The sequence below is a fragment of the Gorilla gorilla genome, chromosome 8 (assembly GCF_029281585.2).
Source record: "Gorilla gorilla gorilla isolate KB3781 chromosome 8, NHGRI_mGorGor1-v2.1_pri, whole genome shotgun sequence".
Lineage (NCBI taxonomy): Eukaryota > Metazoa > Chordata > Mammalia > Primates > Hominidae > Gorilla > Gorilla gorilla.
Window position 1 is genome coordinate 122692479 of NC_073232.2, and position 16868 is coordinate 122709346.

The 16868-nt window shown below is 49.0% G+C and overlaps 1 long non-coding RNA gene across 1 annotated transcript; it reads right to left on the bottom strand.

Annotated features, from left to right (window-relative positions):
- Positions 1 to 6810: 6810 nt before the first annotated feature.
- Positions 6811 to 14966, bottom strand: LOC134759243 (uncharacterized). Its single transcript, XR_010135288.1, has 2 exons — positions 14208 to 14966; positions 6811 to 8097 (listed from the first exon to the last, which is right to left on the bottom strand). It is a non-coding gene; the product is annotated as an uncharacterized lncRNA (long non-coding RNA).
- Between the last annotated feature and the right edge of the window lie 1902 nt (positions 14967 to 16868).

Below are 16868 nucleotides of genomic sequence, written 5' to 3' on the forward strand. Positions count from 1 at the left end.
ATAAGTTCTCAAAGAGAGGAAGTGACTAAGGATGTACTCCACCTCTCTTACACTTCAGTTTCTCATTTGAAAAATCAGAGTGAGAATAAAGGATCTCTGAGGCCCTGCTAGCTTTTTTAGCTCTTTCATCCATCCATCCATCCATCCATCCATCCATCCATCCATCCATCCATCTATCCATCCACCCATCCATCCATCCACCCATCCATCCATCCATCCACCCATCCATCCATCCATCCATCCATCCACCCATCCATCCATCCAGTATTTTAATACACACATTCTGTAGACCTCTGGCCTGGCCTAAGTGCTAAGAGGGAGGCCATGGGCTGCAGGGAAGTAGGGAAGAAAAGTAGAAGCAAAGACTCCCTTCTCCAGGGGCCTGTGTTTAACAGGAACAGTAGAGAAGACAATCAGGCAATGACTTAACAACATCACAAAAGGACGTTGAAAGCCATGCCCTTGTAACCATTTGACATCACATTCTAGCACTTACCCAAACCTCTGCCTGCCTCATCCCTGGCTTGCTAACCCCCAGCCTTTGAGAACCTGCCCTTGTTGTGTTAATCCCCTGAGTTCCCCCATGCCCAGCATTGTGCTGGCCCATGTAAGCAATCAGATAATTAGTACTGTATGGATAATATGTCCATACATCCAAGTATTTATTGAGCATCCACAATGTACCAGGCCCTGGGAGAGGATACTGAGCAAAACAGAGCTCTGCCCCCTTAAATTGTTTAGTCTTGAACTGGATGGTTTTGGGAAGCAAGACACAACAGTCAGATGTGAATTTAAAATTGCAGCTGTGACAAGAGGAAGCAAGGCTTTCCACAAGCAGGGGGATCTGAGAAGGCCTCTCAGAGGAAGTCATTTGGGATCTGAAAGGGGAGCAGAAGGTCACCAGGTGAACAGCACTCCAGGTGGGGACAGGGGCTCCACCTGTGCGAAAGCAAAAGGGAAAAGAGAGGAAGAAAGAGAAGAAAAGAGGTGGGGAAAGAAGGAGGACAGGAGCCTGAAAGCAGGCAGTGTGGCTGGGAGGGGGAGGCTCTAGACTGAAGCAGAGGCCGGCAGGGCCTGATAGCCAAGATCAGGAGTGTACTTTATCCAAGAGTGGTAGGAAGCCGTGGGAGTAATTTAAACATGGAAGGGACATGATCAGTTTTTGTTTCAAAGAAATCTCCTTGAAGAAATGAGGTGCAGGTCAGTCTGTGTAGTTTGAGCTTATCATACAATACAGTATGTCTGGGACTGGGATGGGGGCTGGTTTTCTTCCTCTACTTTAGATTTAGAAATTTCTGCAATCTTTTCTTTTCTTTTCTTTTCTTTTCTTTTCTTTTCTTTTCTTTTAAGAAGTGAGTGCCAGGTGCGGTTGCTCACACCTGTAATCCCAACACTTTGGGAGGCTGAGGCAGGTGGATCCCTTGAGCCAAGTAGTTCTGACCAGTCTGGGTAACATAGCAAAACCCCATCTCTACTAAAATTTTAAAAAACTAGCTTGGTGTGGTGGCACCTACCCATAGTCCCAGCTACTTGGAAGACTGAGGTGGGAGGATCACTTGAGCTGGAAGGCAGAGGTTGCAGTGAGCCAAGATTGCCTCACTGAACTCCAGCCTGGGCGACAGAGTGACGCCTTGTTTCGAAAAGAAAAAAAAAAATAATAGGGTCTCTCACTATGTTGGCAAGGCTGGGTTTTAACTCCTGGGCTCAAACAATCCCCCCACCTCAGCCTCCCAAGTAGCTGGGACTATAGTAGTGAACCACTGAGCCCAGCTTGTAATATTTTTTTTAACAGTAAACCTGTGTTGCTTTTATTAGAAAAAAACAATACTAAGAATTGGAAAATGACAGAACAGCTTGGGGAAGGGCAGGAGAGGAGACTAGAGAGCTCTGGCCAGCCCAGGGTGGTGCAAAACACCAAAACAGGCAGAGCGGGTGGAGCTGGGCATTGGAGCTTGAGGGTAAGTTGGGTTTGTCTGAGGGGCTCTGTCTTCCAGGAGCTCACCTTTTCAAAAGGTGTGAGGGAAGGAAGGAGGCTATAGGCCCAAGAAGCAGTTGGCATTTCCTGACAATTGTTTCAAACACAAAGCCAGCAGGAGCTGCTCCCAGCGAGCCCCGCTTCTCCCCATAATCTAGCCTTGGGTAACAGGCTTCTCCCGGGAGATCACTGTTCTCAGTCCCTGGCAAGAGCTGGCCCCATGGGGAGTGCTTTGTTGATAGTGCCCAGTGCCCAGCAACCAGGCTGGGTTTGGGAAGGCGGCTGGAGTCTTCAGGAGGAAGGTCCTGCCCAAGATGGTGCAGAGGGTGAGTGAATGTGGGAGCCCAGGTGGGCCTTCCTTTAGCCCCAGCCCTTTAGGCTGCTCCAGAGGAACCTTCGCCCCTTTCCCCAGAGCACAGGCTGATCTGTCAGCCAAGGAGTGGAAAGGAGAACATGGAGGTTCTTCCTGCCACTTGGATCCTACTCTGCTATGTGATCTTCGAGAAGTCACCAGGGTTGCCCACCCAAGGGTGCAGAGGCCAGAGAGCCACGTGCTCCAACCCTGTTGGAGGTGGGAGTCTGTCAGGCTTTCTGCAAGTCTCACAGCTGTGTGTGGAGGGGAGACAAAGCCTCCAGCAGCCTGGCTGGGGTTCTTCAGGTCTGGGCCCTCCTGGAAGAGGATCCGGTCTCCTCATGGGAATTGCGCTCCTGGGGAGGGAGGAGGGCAGGAACACCTGGAAGTGCTGTCGGTTACCTCAGCCCCCCAAATCTGGGAGCTGCATCCCAGATTTCATATTTTGGAAATCAGGGGAAGATGGATGGGGAGTTTTAGAAGTCTGACAGTTCTAGTTTCACACCCAGATGTGCCTCAGTTTCCTCTTCTGGAAAATGGACATGATGCTGCCTCCATCTCCTAGCATGGCTATTGGGATTGAATGGGAAATCCTGGCAGAGAGCCAGGTGCATAGCTCTGCTCCCTCACCTCTGTAACCTATTTCCACCTCCCCACTCCCACCCCCACTGCCCGTGTCCAGAAACCCAAATTCTGACCCAGTGGCCAGGGGCAGGCCCTGGGTGGGCCACTTCCCTCTCTGGGTTTCAGTTTCCTCTTTGTATGAAACTGGGAGCTCTGTGGAAAGGCCAAAGGCAGGAATAGTAATCATTTCTGATCTGCAAGCAGTTTTACCCTCACACGAGGTAAAGGCACAGCACAGGCTCGGTCATGGGCTGAAATGAAGATGTGCACCATAAAATCCCGGTGGCTGAATTAGTTGTGTCTTCCATGAGAGCCAGTAGCAAAGGAAGGTTTCGGGCTTTCAGCCACACATGAATCGTCCTAGTTGCCTCGGCCTAGCCGAGATTAGACATTTCCTGGGAGGAGTGGTGGGTTAGTGGAGGGAGGTGGGGGTAGTTAGGGGAGGTGGGGGTAGTTAGGGGAGGTGGGGGTAGTTAGGGAAGCTGGAGAGGGTCATCTGGGAGGAGGGGGCTAGGCCCCAGAGAGATGGCTGAGGAGTAACCCCTGAGCTGTTTTCCTCATCTTCACTCTGTAGAAACCTACTTTCAACAGAATATTGGCACAAATGCAAAAGGATATATGCAAGAGCAAGACTAGCACAGGATTGCCTGTCTTGGTAAAATGGAAGGCAACCCACAAAAACACACACAGCACACTGCCAAAGATATCTAGAGCAAACTGGAATGTGGCCCATGGTACATTATTGTATGAAAAAGCAAGTCACAGAATTGAAAGTACAGTGTGATCTTATTTTATTACTATATATGCATTATATTCATATACTGTAACTGAATGTAATACTTGAACTAACTCTACACACACACACACACACACACACACACACACATTTATTTTATTTTTATTTTTTTGAGACAGGTTCTCACTCTGTCTCTCAGGCTGGAGTGCAGTGGCACGATCTCGGCTCACTGCAACCTCCACCTCCCAGGCTCAAGCCATCCTCCCACCTCAGCCTTCTGAGAAGCTGGGACTACAGGTGTGTGCCACCATGCCCAGTTGATTTTTATAGGTTTAGTAGAGACAAGGTTTCAGCATGTTTCCCAAGCTGGTCTAGAACTCTTGGGCTCAAGTGATCCACCTGCCTCGGCCTCCCAAAGTGCTGTGATGACAGGTGTGAGCCATGGCGCACGGTCCCCCATGCACATTTAAAGCATGGAAAATAAAATCCTGGAAGGACGCATGGCAAACTGTTAACAGCATTTACCTCTAAGGTAGAAAAAAGATCTTAAATTTTTTCTTTTATACTTCTGCACTGTTTGAATCTCTTAAAATTAGCACATACTATATATGATGAACACCCCCTCCCAAATAAATATGAAAGGGGCTGGAAGGGGTCAGGTGGTCAACTCTCTCCAAGGTGCAACCAGAGGTAGCTGAGACTAACATGACATAGGTCCCTGTTGGAGGACGATGCCCCCAGTAAACCCAAATTAGTTGAGTGACACCATAAAAAAACAGAATAGGGAGGAGTGGGGAAGACCAGTCCCTTTCCTTGTGTCCAGGGATCCCACCCATCTACACCTCCATCCTCCAGTGCCTGGCTAAGGCCCTCCTTAGTGCCCGGGCACAGACTGTGCTTTTTGGAGATGGCTCAAGTGGGCTGTGTCCTTAGGGAGATGGGGCACATGACTGTTAACTACTTTAAAAGTCCTCAATGGGTTTTTTGTTGTTTTTGTTTTTGAGATGGAGTTTTGCTCTTGTTGCCCAGGCTGGAGTGCAATGGCGTGACCTCAGCAACCTGCAACGTCCGCCTCCCAGATTCAAGGGATTCTCCTGCCTCAGCCTCCCAAGTAGCTGGGATTACAGGTGTCTGCCACCAGACCCAGCTAATTTTTTGTATTTTTAGTAGAGATGGGGTTTCACCATGTTGGTCGGGCTGGTCTCGAACTTCTGACCTCAGGTGATCCACCCTCCTCGGCCTCCCAAAGTGTTGAAATTACAGGCGTCAGCCACCATGCCCGACCCTGAATGTTTCTGAAGCATGCTGTTTCTTCATTCTGGAATACTCACTAAAAGAGCCCCTACGAATAATTAACCCAGTAGTAATAATAAAGCCCACCATTTGTTATTCTTTCTATGTGCTCTGTACATTACACGTGCATCTCAGTTTATCCCAATCAGTAGGCGGTTCCATCCTTCAATTTCATTTTACAAATGAAGAAACCAAAGCTCACAGGGGACGTGTAACTTGCCGAAGTTCACATAGCCACAGAGGGCAGAAGCTGAATTCAAACCACTCACTCTGACTCAGCATCCACCCCAGAGCAGCCATTCAGTGGCCTCTTGTGACACATAAAGCAAGAAGATACCAGTGAGTTTTTGGACCATGTCTTCTTGGTAAAGTTACCATTAGTCTGACCACAGATGTTTCTCAAGAAGCAGTGAAGGGGTTGGTTTGGTGATGTCAGTGGCCGGGGTCAGATGAACCAAACCATTGCTAGGCTGTGATGTCTGAGGCTGCCCACGAACTGGTTATTGCCCAGATTTAAAAGAAAGGTAGAAAAAATTATTCTAGTCTACCATATGGCTCAGCCAGCCATAGTGTTTACATAGTCAGAAAAGGTCAACACAGAATAGCGATGTAATCAAAATTACCCTCTACGGTGTGGCTGTATTGGGAAGAGAGAGGCGGGGGTGGGTGTGAGGCAACAGGAGCTAAAAGAACTCCTCGTCTCCCAGGGCAGGAAATCAAGAAAAAACTCCTAAAACTACACAGATCAAGAAGAAACTATGTGAGATGTTATTTAGAGACATGAAAGTGAACATTCCAAAGAATCCGTTTCAAGAGTCGAAAGTGGCCACCCTGGAGATGGGTCAGGGCTGCAGTTGTTCATGACTAACTTTGTACATTTCTGAGAAATCTATGCTTATGTGTAACTTCTCTTAAAATAAAAAATTTAATAAAATCCAAAGCAAAAACAAACAGAGCAATTCTGGCCCCATTTGGGGAGGGAGTGGGCTGTGATTACGAGAATGAGGGCCGAGGGGGTGGGGATTCCTCTGTCAGGCATGCAGCGGGAAGCTGGTGGGGTCTTGGCAAGGCTTTGGTGGAGAGACGTCATTGGAATGGTGACCTCACTTGGAACCGGTGAGGGCAGGAGAAGGTAGAAGGGTTAAAAAGAAGAAGAACCACCAAAGGAGAAGAAAAGGAAGCCTGGTCATTCCACAGCCAAGGTCATACTCCCAGGAGACCTACGGCCTTTTGTCGGGGTTCCACAAATGTAAAACAAAGGTGTGGTCTCTCCACTAAATGGGGAAGTTTCCACCAGGAGGCCAGTGTGTCATTGAGTAATGTGAATAGTGGAACCCATCCCCGGCTAGTCAGGCCCACACATTCCATACCAGGACCCACGGGCCTCGGGGGTAGAGGCAGGAAGGTAGCATTTGTCTATTGTGAGCACAAGCGGCTTATGTAGACATCAAAGGTCTCAGGATAGGGTATATTCTTCCAGATCTGTGAGGCCCAAACACACACACATGGAGGAGGATCCCAGGGTCTCAGCCCCTCCCCAGATTCTCAAGACTCAGGCCTTGTCCCCTCTCCCATGGGGGTCCTATTGAAAGGAATCCAGAGACCCTGGGAGAATCTGAGTAGGAAGAGGGAACTGGACTTACTGCCATAGGCCCAGGCCTGGGTCAGGCCTGGGTCAGGACTGTGTCTCTCTGGAAAAGCCACTCCCTTGGGAACTGAGAAAGCCCAGAGCTTGGGCCCAGAGCAGCCCAGGCCTTGACTGGCCTGCCTGTTCCCTCCTACTGTCTTCTCCAGGAAGCATTTTCTCCTTTCTCTTCCTTTCTTCCTTTCTTTCTTTCTTTCTTTCTTTCTTTCTTTCTTTCTTTCTTTCTTTCTTTCTTTCTTTCTTTCTTCCTTCTTTCCTTCCTTCCTTCCTTTCTTTTTCTTTCTTTCTCTTTCTCTCTCTCTTTCTTTCTCTTTCTTTTTTCTCTTTTCTTTTTTTTTTTTTTTGAGACAGAGTTTCACTCTGTCACCCAGGCTAGAGTTCAGTGGTGCAATCTTGGCTCACTGCAACCTCTGCCTCCTGGGTTCAAGCGGTTCTCCTGCCTCAGCCTCCCGAGGAGCTAGTATTACAGGCATGTGCCACTGCGCTTGGCAAATTTTTGTATTTTTTAGTAGAGACAGAGTTTCAGCATGTTGGCCAGGCTGGTCTTGAACTCCTGACTTGAGGTGATCTGTCCACCTCAGCCTCCCAAAGTGCTGGGATTAGAGGTGTGAGCCACTGCACCCAGCCCAGGAAGCATTTTCTCGATGAGCTCACCAACTCACACCCTGCCTTTACATAACTAGTGTCTCAGTGTTCTGACCTCCAGATATTTGGTCTATAGAGGACACCTCAGCCTGTCTGAGGAAAGACTGATTTGGTGGGGACAGGCCCAGCCCTTAGTGTTATAGGCCTGAGTTTGAACCCCAGTTTTTCACCTGCTAGTTGTGTGGATGCTTTGTTTTTGTTTTTGTTTTGTTTTGTTTTTGAGACAGGGTCTTGTTCTGTCACCCAGGCTGGAGTGTACTGGCAGGATCATGGCTCACTGCAGCCTCAGCCTCCTGGGCTCAAGCAATCCTCCCACCTCAGCCTCCCAGGTAGCTGGGATGACAGGTGCATGCCACCACGTTTGCCTAATTGTTGTATTTTTTTATAGAGACAGGGTGTCACCATGTTGCCCAGGCTGGTCTTGAATTCCTGGGCTCAAGCATTCCTCCTGCCTTGGCCTCCCAAAGTGTTAGGATTATAGGCATGAGCCACGGTGCCTCACCTGTGTGGACTCTTTGAGGCCCAATTTCCTCATCTGAGAACGTTAGGATGAAAACTCACTCCCAAGAGTTGCGAGGCTCAAAAGTGCTACCCTGGGTTAAGCACTGGCCCAAAGTGGAACTGGATTGGAAGAATGGTTAAGACTCAGGCTAGGATGGGATTGGAGGGAGGCAGGGCCTTGGCAGCCCTCTCCCTTGCAGCAGTGATTTTTATTAAGGCAGGAACTGGACTGGACACACTCAGACAATCACCTTCATGCTGGAGATGTGGCTGGCGCTGGCAAAACCTCTGTGAGATGCTGACTCAGGACAGGTGCCGCTGAGGCCCTTTAGGAAACAGAATTCCACCCATTAGAACCCCTTCAAATGGGGAAGCAGCTAAGTTTGTAGTCCCTCTTCAGGTAGGTTTGGAAGGGTTTCTCATTCTCTCTCAATTTGAGTTCAGATGCAGATGCCTCCTGGGAACTGAAACCCCTCCTATGCTTGGCCTGTATCTTGTTTGGATGCTGCTGTGTCTTGTAGCCATGCCACTGGGGTCACCAGCCAGGGCACATCATTGTCACACAGCCTCCAGCTTCCCAATTCTGACCCTTACCTGCAAAGCCCTCCCTCTGTCCCCTGGGGCTCACCAACACTGTTTCCCATCTCCCTTTTTCTTTCATCTTCACCACAGCCTGGGACAGATGTCAGGGAGGGATAATTATCTACATTTTAGAGAGGAACAAACTGATCCAGAGAAGTAGAGTGACTCACTGTTCTTGCCTGGCTGGATCTAGTCATCTCCTAACCCAGCTACCATCTCTCTAATCCACCCAGCCCTGTCACCTGTCACCAGGGTTACCTTCTTAAAGCCAATGCCCCATTCAGACTTCTGGCTATTTTCCAGTGAGCACCCAGTAAAGAGTCCCCAGCTGCCCTCTCCTGCGTCATCACTCCCGTGTCCCTTTCTACACCCCATGCTGTGACCACATCAGCCCACTCACTCTTCCTACTATATGTTCTCCCCATCTCAGTGGCTCCCCTCATGCTGCATTCTCTGCCTGGTATTCTCTCCCTTCCCTCCCTTCCTTCTCTGAATGTCAAAGTTGAATTCCTCCACCAGGGTCCAGCTCAAATGTTACCGCCTGCTTTGGAGCCTCCCCCACCAGTCCCCAGTAAGCATGAATCTCTTCTTTCTCTGCACTCGCTGAGTGCTTGGCTTTTACCTGCCCTGGTGCATCAATTTCATTCCACCTGGAGCTAGCGGTATTTTGCACCATTTGCCTCCCCCAGGGTCTGTAAGCAACTTCAGACCCAGAACCCCGACTTAGTCATTGTGTTCTACGACCTTGGCAAGTAACTTGACCTTTTCTGGGCTATAAAATGGGGATGACAGCAGCTTTACCAGGGTAGGATAAGGATTGAACAAATCACCAAGGTCAGTGCTTGGTGAATGATGGGGGACGATGATTGTGAAGCCAGTCAGAGCCAGCTGTGGCTGAGTCTTCTGAGCCCAGAAACTTGTTTCTGTTCACTTACTTCCTTCCCCAAAAAGGCATTAAACCCACCTGAGGAAATTAGACTGCTGTGATTTTGTTTGTTTATTTGTTTTTGAGACAGAGTCTTGCTTTGTCACCCAGGCTGGAGTGCAGTGGCGTGATCTTGGCTCACTGCAACCTCTGCCTTCTGGGTTGAAGCAGTTCTCCTTCCTCAGCCTCCTGAGTAGCTGGGATTACAGGTGCCTATCACTACATTCAGCTAATTTTTATTTTTTTAGTAGAGACAGGGTTTTACCATAGTGCCCAGGCTGCTTTTGAACTTCTGACTTCAAGTGATCCACCCACTTCGGCTTCCCAAAGTACTAGGATTACAGGCGTAAACCACCACGCCCAGCCTAGACTGTTGTGATTCTTAAAGGCAGCTACACACACTAGAATCATCGGCGAGCTGTTGCATCAGAATCCCTTGAGGAACTGGCTGAAAACTTAGATTACTGGGCCTTACCCTGGACCTTCTAAATCAGATTTCCAGGGTGGAGCCCAGGAACCTGCATTTTTAACAAGCTTCCTAGGGGATTCTGCTGCAACAGTTCTGGCCACACTGGGCCATAGGAAAGACAGAGGGTAGCTGGGGTGGGACATGATGATCACACCTTCCCCTTTGCTTAGGTGATCGTGGAAGTGGCTTTGGGGGATAACAGTGCCCACAGCCAGCCACCAGTACTCTTCATCTAGCTCCTCTTTGAGCCCTAGTCCAAGGCTGGGTAACAGGGCTGGTCAGTAGCCAGACTTGGTTACTAGATTCGCAACTGGCAAAGCACCTGACCCAGTCTGGGTGCTCGGCAAATATTTGTGGAACCAACTGAATTCCCCTGGGGCTGGCTCTGGCAGGGGACCTGTGACCCAGCCTGCTGGGCTAGACCCCAGCCCCTGCTCCTCCTTCTGGGCCTGGCTGCCTCCCCAAGGAGCCAGCAGGGAGAGGTCTGACTGGTTCCATGGGGAGGAAACCACTGCGGCTCAGCCCAGGGAGCCGCACCCTGAGGAAGGAGAGCTGGGGCAGGAGTAAACATCTGGAGACCCCGTCCTCCCACCAGCAGTAGAGGAGGACCTCCGTCAGCAAGGATCTACTGAGCTGAGGCCCAGTGAGCTGAGTCTTAGTGCTCACTCAGAGCTTCTCAATCCCAGCTGCACAAAGAATATTGGAAAATATTCAAAAAGTACCACTCTTGGGCCCACCTCCAACCAATGGAATCAGAATCTCTGGGATGATGCCTGAGAATTGATACATCTGGAAAGCAGCACGAGCGATTCTGTTGTATGGCTAGAACTGCAAATCTGCCCGGCCGGCTGGCCTTTCTTTTACTCTCCTTTTGCCCCTCAATGCTTTGTAGTCTGACGTTGCTCAGAAATTTAACAGCAAAAAATCACAGCTCATAACTGGTGAGCCCTTCTGTGTGCCAGGGCCACACTGGTTACTGCAGATAGAGCAGTGAATGTGCCCCTGCCTTCACAGAAGCCACTAGCAGAGAAGACTAGCAGAGAAGGCAGGCTAGCAAACAAAGCATCAGAATAGAGTGTTCTGGGGGTGTCCAAGAGGAGCCCCCACCTCAGAGCCTGAGGGTTGGTAGAGATGAGGGGAGGCTTTCTGGAGGAAGTGGAGCCTAGGTGGAGGTCTGAGGACAGGTAGAACGGGTAGAGGTAAGCCTGGGGAAGGTGAGGTGGGAGGAGTGAGGAAGGCAGACGGAACAGCCTGTGCTAGCAAGAAGAGCCCCAAGCAAGAAGGAGCTCGATTCACGTTCAGATCTCAGATCGGCTGCAGTGTGGATGGAGGGATTCCCACAGGAGGGATTAGACCTGGGAAAGGGGACAGGGCTAGATCGCACAGAGGTCTGTAAGCCAGTAAGGCAATTTTGATCCTAAAAATAAGAAGCCAGTGATGGATTTAGAAGATGGGAGAGTAGAGATTGACAAGAGTGGAGCTGTGTTTCCTCTGCGGCTAGGTGCAAAATGGATTGGAGAAGGGAAAGTGGAGGCAGGAGACCAGCCAGGAGGAGAGCTGTCTGGCCTGGGAGATGAGGGCCACCTGGCTCAGGTGGCAATGAAAGGGTGCAGACAAATTGAGGAGCTACAGAGGAAGTGGCTTTAACAAGGCTTAGTGACTCACAGGAGAAGGGACAGGCAGGAGTGCCCAGTATTATGAGCTGAACTGTACACCCCCAGAATTCACTTTTTGAAGCCCTAACCCCCAGTGCCCCGAATGTGATGGTATTTGGATATATTAGTTTGGTGCAAAAGGAATTGCGGATCTTGCCATTACTTTCAATTACTTTTGCACCATAATAGAAGCTTTGAAGAGGTGATTAAATTAAAACAAGGCTGTTACAGTGGACCTTAATCCAATCTGACTAGTGTCTTTATAAGAAGAGGAATTTTTTTTTTTTTTTTGAGATGTAGTTTCCCTCTTGTTGCCCAGGCTGGAGTGCAGTGGTACAATCTCAGCTCACTGCAACCTCTGCCTCCTAGTCCAAGCGAGTTTCCTGCCTCAGCTAGGATTACAGCCGCCCACCACCATACTCGGCTAATTTTTGTATTTTTAGTAGAGACGGGGTTTCACCATGTCAGCCAGGCTGGTCTCCAACTCCTGACCTCAGGTGATCCACCTGCCTCGGCCTCCCAAAGTGTGGAATTACAGGTGTGAGCCACCATGCCCAGCTGAAGAGGAAATTTGGACACACAGAGAGACACCAGGGGTGCACATGCACAGAGGAAAGGGCATGTGAGGATGTGAGGACACAGCCAGACATTTGCAAGCCAAGAAGAGAGGCCTCAGGAGAAAGCAACCCTACCAACACATTGATCTTGGACTTCCAGCCTCCAGAACAGTGAGAAATACGTTTCTGTTGTTTAGACCACCAGTCTGTGGTGTTTGTTACAGCAGCCCTAGCTGACTGATACACCCAGGATGAAGCTGAGGTTTCTAGTTTGCACAGCCAGGTGTGTGGGTACCATGTATTGAAGGGGGAGTGATATAGTTTGGATCTGTGTCCCTGCCCAAATCTCATGTTGAATTGTAATACCCAGTATTGGAGGGAGTGATGGGATCATGGGGGTGAATTTCTCATGAATGGTTTAGCACCATCCCCTTGGTGCTGCCTTCATGGTAGTGAGTGTGTTCTCAGGAGATCTGGTCCCTTAAAATTGTGTAGCACCTCCCCGCCCCCCGACTCCTACTTGTGCCACATGATGTGTAAGCTCCTGCTTTGCCTTCCACCATGATTGGAAGCTTCCTGAGGCCTCCCCAGAAGCAGATGCCAGTGTTATGCTTCCTGTACAGCCTACAGAACCATGAGCCAATTAAACCTCTTTTCTTTGTAAATTATCCAGTCTCAGGTATTTCTTTATAGCAATGCGAGAATGGCCTAATACAGGGCAGATGAGAGGTTGAGTTTGAAACCTGTTGTGTTAGAGGGGCTCAGTCACCAGTTGCACTGGCCACAGCTGCTCCTCTCCTGATGGCACAGAAAGGCAGCCACATAGGTAGGGGATGGGAATGGGAGGTCTGGAGACCACGCTCTAGGTTTACCTGCACACTGTGTGGCATCGGAAAAGCCCTGCACCTGCTCGGGGGCCCTCCTGTAGCAGGACGGATTGGTCTTCTAGGTCCCAACAGGCCGGGCCTCCGAGGCCTATTCCCAGCAAGGTGCTCCTGGAACGACTTCAGCACCTCTCCAGGGAAGGTGCTGTTGTTCTTGGTTCTCCCATCCAGGATGTTAACCAGGAAGGGGGCCAGTGCCCCAGGAGGCCATGAAGTGCAAACAACTCTGAGTTGGCAGCAGTGCCCTGTTCCGCCCGCAGAGCCTCCCTGCAGGAAGTTGGCTCCAATAGGTCCCCAGACACCCTCACCTCAGACCCAGGAGGCCCAGAGAGGAGCTCCCGGTGCCAGGGCTCAGAGAGAGCTGGCCCTACCAAGGCCTGTGCCTGCTCCTTCAAACACTTGAGCTTTCCCTCCTCGTCTCACACTCCAACATGCCCGAGAGATAGGACTGATAGATTCAGGGGGAAAAAACAAACAAACAAACAGGATGCCCAGTTAAATTTGAATTTCAGATAAACACCAAATAGTTTTTAATATAAGTATTTTCCTTGTAATATTTGGGACATGCTTATTCTAAAAAAGTATTTGGTGTTTATCTGAAATTCAAATTTAACAAGGGTGTCCTATATTTTATCTGGCATTCCTACCCAGAGAAGACCCCAGGAGTCATCCAGTGATCCCCAAAGAGGAATGGGATGGTTCCTCTGCCCCCCAACTCAACCCACTTGCTTCAGCCAGAGGCTGATGACAACGTGTCATTTCCCAAATCTTTGTCAAGCTGCTCACCAGATTTTAGGGCTGGCTTTGGTGCCAAGGTATCTTTGGAAAGGTTTTGCGTCTAATTAACCTAATAAGTAGGTTGTAAGCTCTGACCGGAAGTGGTGGAGGATTCACCCTGACAGATGGGGAGGAGTGGGTCATGCCTGTTGCAGGCACCTGCCCACAAGCTGCTGGCTGTGGCCTGCGGAAGGGCTAATGGGAGGCTTCAGCTTCACATGAGGCACAGGGTAAGCAGAAGTTACACAACATCGTATTACCAGTGACAATAGCTGCCATTTATAGAGCCCTTACTATGCCAAGCATGGATCAAGCATTATCTCATTTAATCCTTACAACAATTCTAGCAGGCAGAAGCTGTTATTATCCCCATTTAATAGACGATCAAACTGAGGCCAAGAGGCTGAGTAATTTGCCCGTTCACATAGCTAGAAAGGGATAGAGACAGGAATTAAAACCCAGTACTTCAGACTCTGGACTCTGTGCTTCTAGCCACTGTCCCCTCCGTCCTTTCCCCCAACCCCAAATCGTTTTCAAGACATTTGGTGAATGACATATACAGTACACGGAGAGATACAAGGAAATACCATTTATGATTCCATCAATGTTGATCAAGCATTTTCTGTATGTGAGACATTCTCCCTTTCCTCTGACCTCATGGACATCATAGTCTGGTAGGAGACACAGATATCAATAAATTATTGTATGAGAAACAGAACAAAAACAGTTCAATGAAATATAATTGCTATTAAGGAAATATAATTGCTATTAAGGATACTGCTGTTAGGGAAGGCAATAGACTTGGTGATCAAGAGCCTGGGCCCTAGGGCCAGGCTGCTTGGACACAGTCTCCCTTTACTAGGTATGTGACTTTGGCTGGATTTCTTAGTTTATTTCTGCCTCAGTCTGCAAAATGGGTGCAATATTACTCACCTCACGATGTTGTAACAATTAATTAAAGCGATCCTTGAAAGGCACTTAGATAGTGTCTAACAGTAATTACTTTAGTCAACAAATACTTACTGAGAACCTGCAATATGCCAAGCACTGCTGTAGGTTATTGGGATCCATCGGCGAACAAAATGGAAAAAATACCTACCCTTGTAGGGTTTATATTGTTGCTTACATTCTAGTGATAGCCATTATTGTTATTGTTATTATTATTATTATTATACATTTTTACTGCTCCTTGTGGAGCAGGGCTACCCTATAAGCAATGAGCCCAGAGTAACCAAGCCATTATTTTAAAATGAATTCTTATTATGTAAATAATGTTAGTTCATATTTTAAAATTATAATTAATTTATTTATTTATTCATTTTTTTTAGAAACAGGGTCTCACTCTGTTACCCAGGCTGTAGTGCAGTGGCGCAGTCATAGCTCACTGCAACCTTGAACTTCTGGGCTCACATGATCCTCCTGCCTCAACCTCCCAAGTAGCTGGAACTACAGGCATGTGACACCATGCCTAGCTAGTTTATTTTATTTATTTGTTTTTTTTTTTTGTAGAGATGGGATCTTGCCATGTTGCCCAGGCTGGTAAAATTGTTATTTTTAAGTGATTTGTTATTATTTAATACATTTTTTCTTGGCCTTAAGAGGGCACAAAACAGGAAGATATTTCACCCTCTGGGTTGGCACAAGAATATTTCCTATGGTTTTAAATTCCCACTGGGTTTGGGGATGGGAGTTGATACTACTGATAGCCGACCAGCTTTGAGGCAGAATGGGTTAAAAACTTAGGAGTGGGCCGGGCACAGTGGCTACGCCTATAATCCCAGCACTTTGGGAGGCGGAGGTGGGTGGATTACCTGAGGTCAGGAGTTCGAGTCCAGCCTGGCCAACATGGGGAAGCCCTATCTCTACTAAAAACACAAAAATTAGCCGGGTGTGATGGCATGCACCTGTAGTCCCAGCTACTCGGGAGGGAGGCTGAGGAAAGAGAGTTGCTTGAACTTGGGAGGTGGAGGTTGCAGTGAGCTGAGATTGTGCCATGGCATTCCAGCTTGGGCAACAGAGTGAGACTCCGTCCTCCCACAAAAAAAATTGAGAGTGGACCGAGGAACCATAGGAAGGAGTGTAGGGGGTCTGCCAGGCTGGGGCTGAGAGGATGGTGCCTGTCTTTTTCTGAGAATCCTTTGTGAAAGTCTGATTCCAAGAGAAAGCCTGGCCCTGGGCAGGTGGCTAAAGTTCACAAAGGCTAACATGGAGAGTGAACCTGGCACTGGGGCAGGGAGGGAGGCGGTCAGCGGTGGCTTCTGACAGCCCTGACTAACTGCCAAAAACAGGGTTTCAGCTGTGAACCCATGACACCCCAGAGCCCCAAAGACTTCTAGGAACTTTACCCTCCCCACTCCCAGCTTGCCCCAGCCCTGGTCCACACCTGTTCATTAGAAAATGACTTTTAAAAAATTTACTTATTTACTTTATAGAGATGGGGTCTCACTATATTGCCCAGGCTGGTCAGAAACTCCTGGGTTCAAGTGATCCTCCCACCCCGGCCTCCCAAAGTTCTGGGATTGCAGTTGTGAGTCACTGTACCCAGCTGAGAAAATGACTTTTTATTTTCTTTATAAGAGATGGGGTCTTGATATGTTGCCCAGGCTGCTTTTGAATTCCTGGGTTCAAGCAATCCTCCCACCTCGGCCTCTCAAAGTGCTAGGATGACAGGTATGAGCCACCATGCCTGGCCGAGAGAGTGAGTTTTCATTTGTCACTTGTCATGCTGCCTGCCTGCCTGCTTCAGAGGGTGGGAGGGACGGGGGGCCACGGGAAAACTGAAGCTCTTGTGAAGATTACAGAGGGGGCCTGATTGGGGAAAGGAAGGTGCCCTCCCAGGAATGCCTGGGAGACCCCGAGAGTAGGTGCTGTGTTCTCACGTTCTCATTGTCCTGAGAGACCAAGCCTCTGGCTGAATGCAGAGGAAGGTGATGCGTCCAGCTGGGTGCCCCCTCCCCCAGCCCCCATGCAAGGTGTGGGGGCTCACGGTACTTCAGGGTGTTCAGTTTGTAGTCAACAAGGGATAGGGGGACCTGAGGGTTGATTTTGTTCAGCAAGATACACAGTTTAAACTTTCAGCTAACGGAAGGTATTTTTGGTTTAGGGGAACAGGGATGAATTCTGGGCCCACCTGCACATGTGTAAGTACAGCCATGAGCCTGCACCCATGAGGGCACGTCTGCTGTGCGTGTCTGGATGCCTGTGTGTCTGCTCTCCTTCTCTGGGTAGATTCACATATGAATACATAT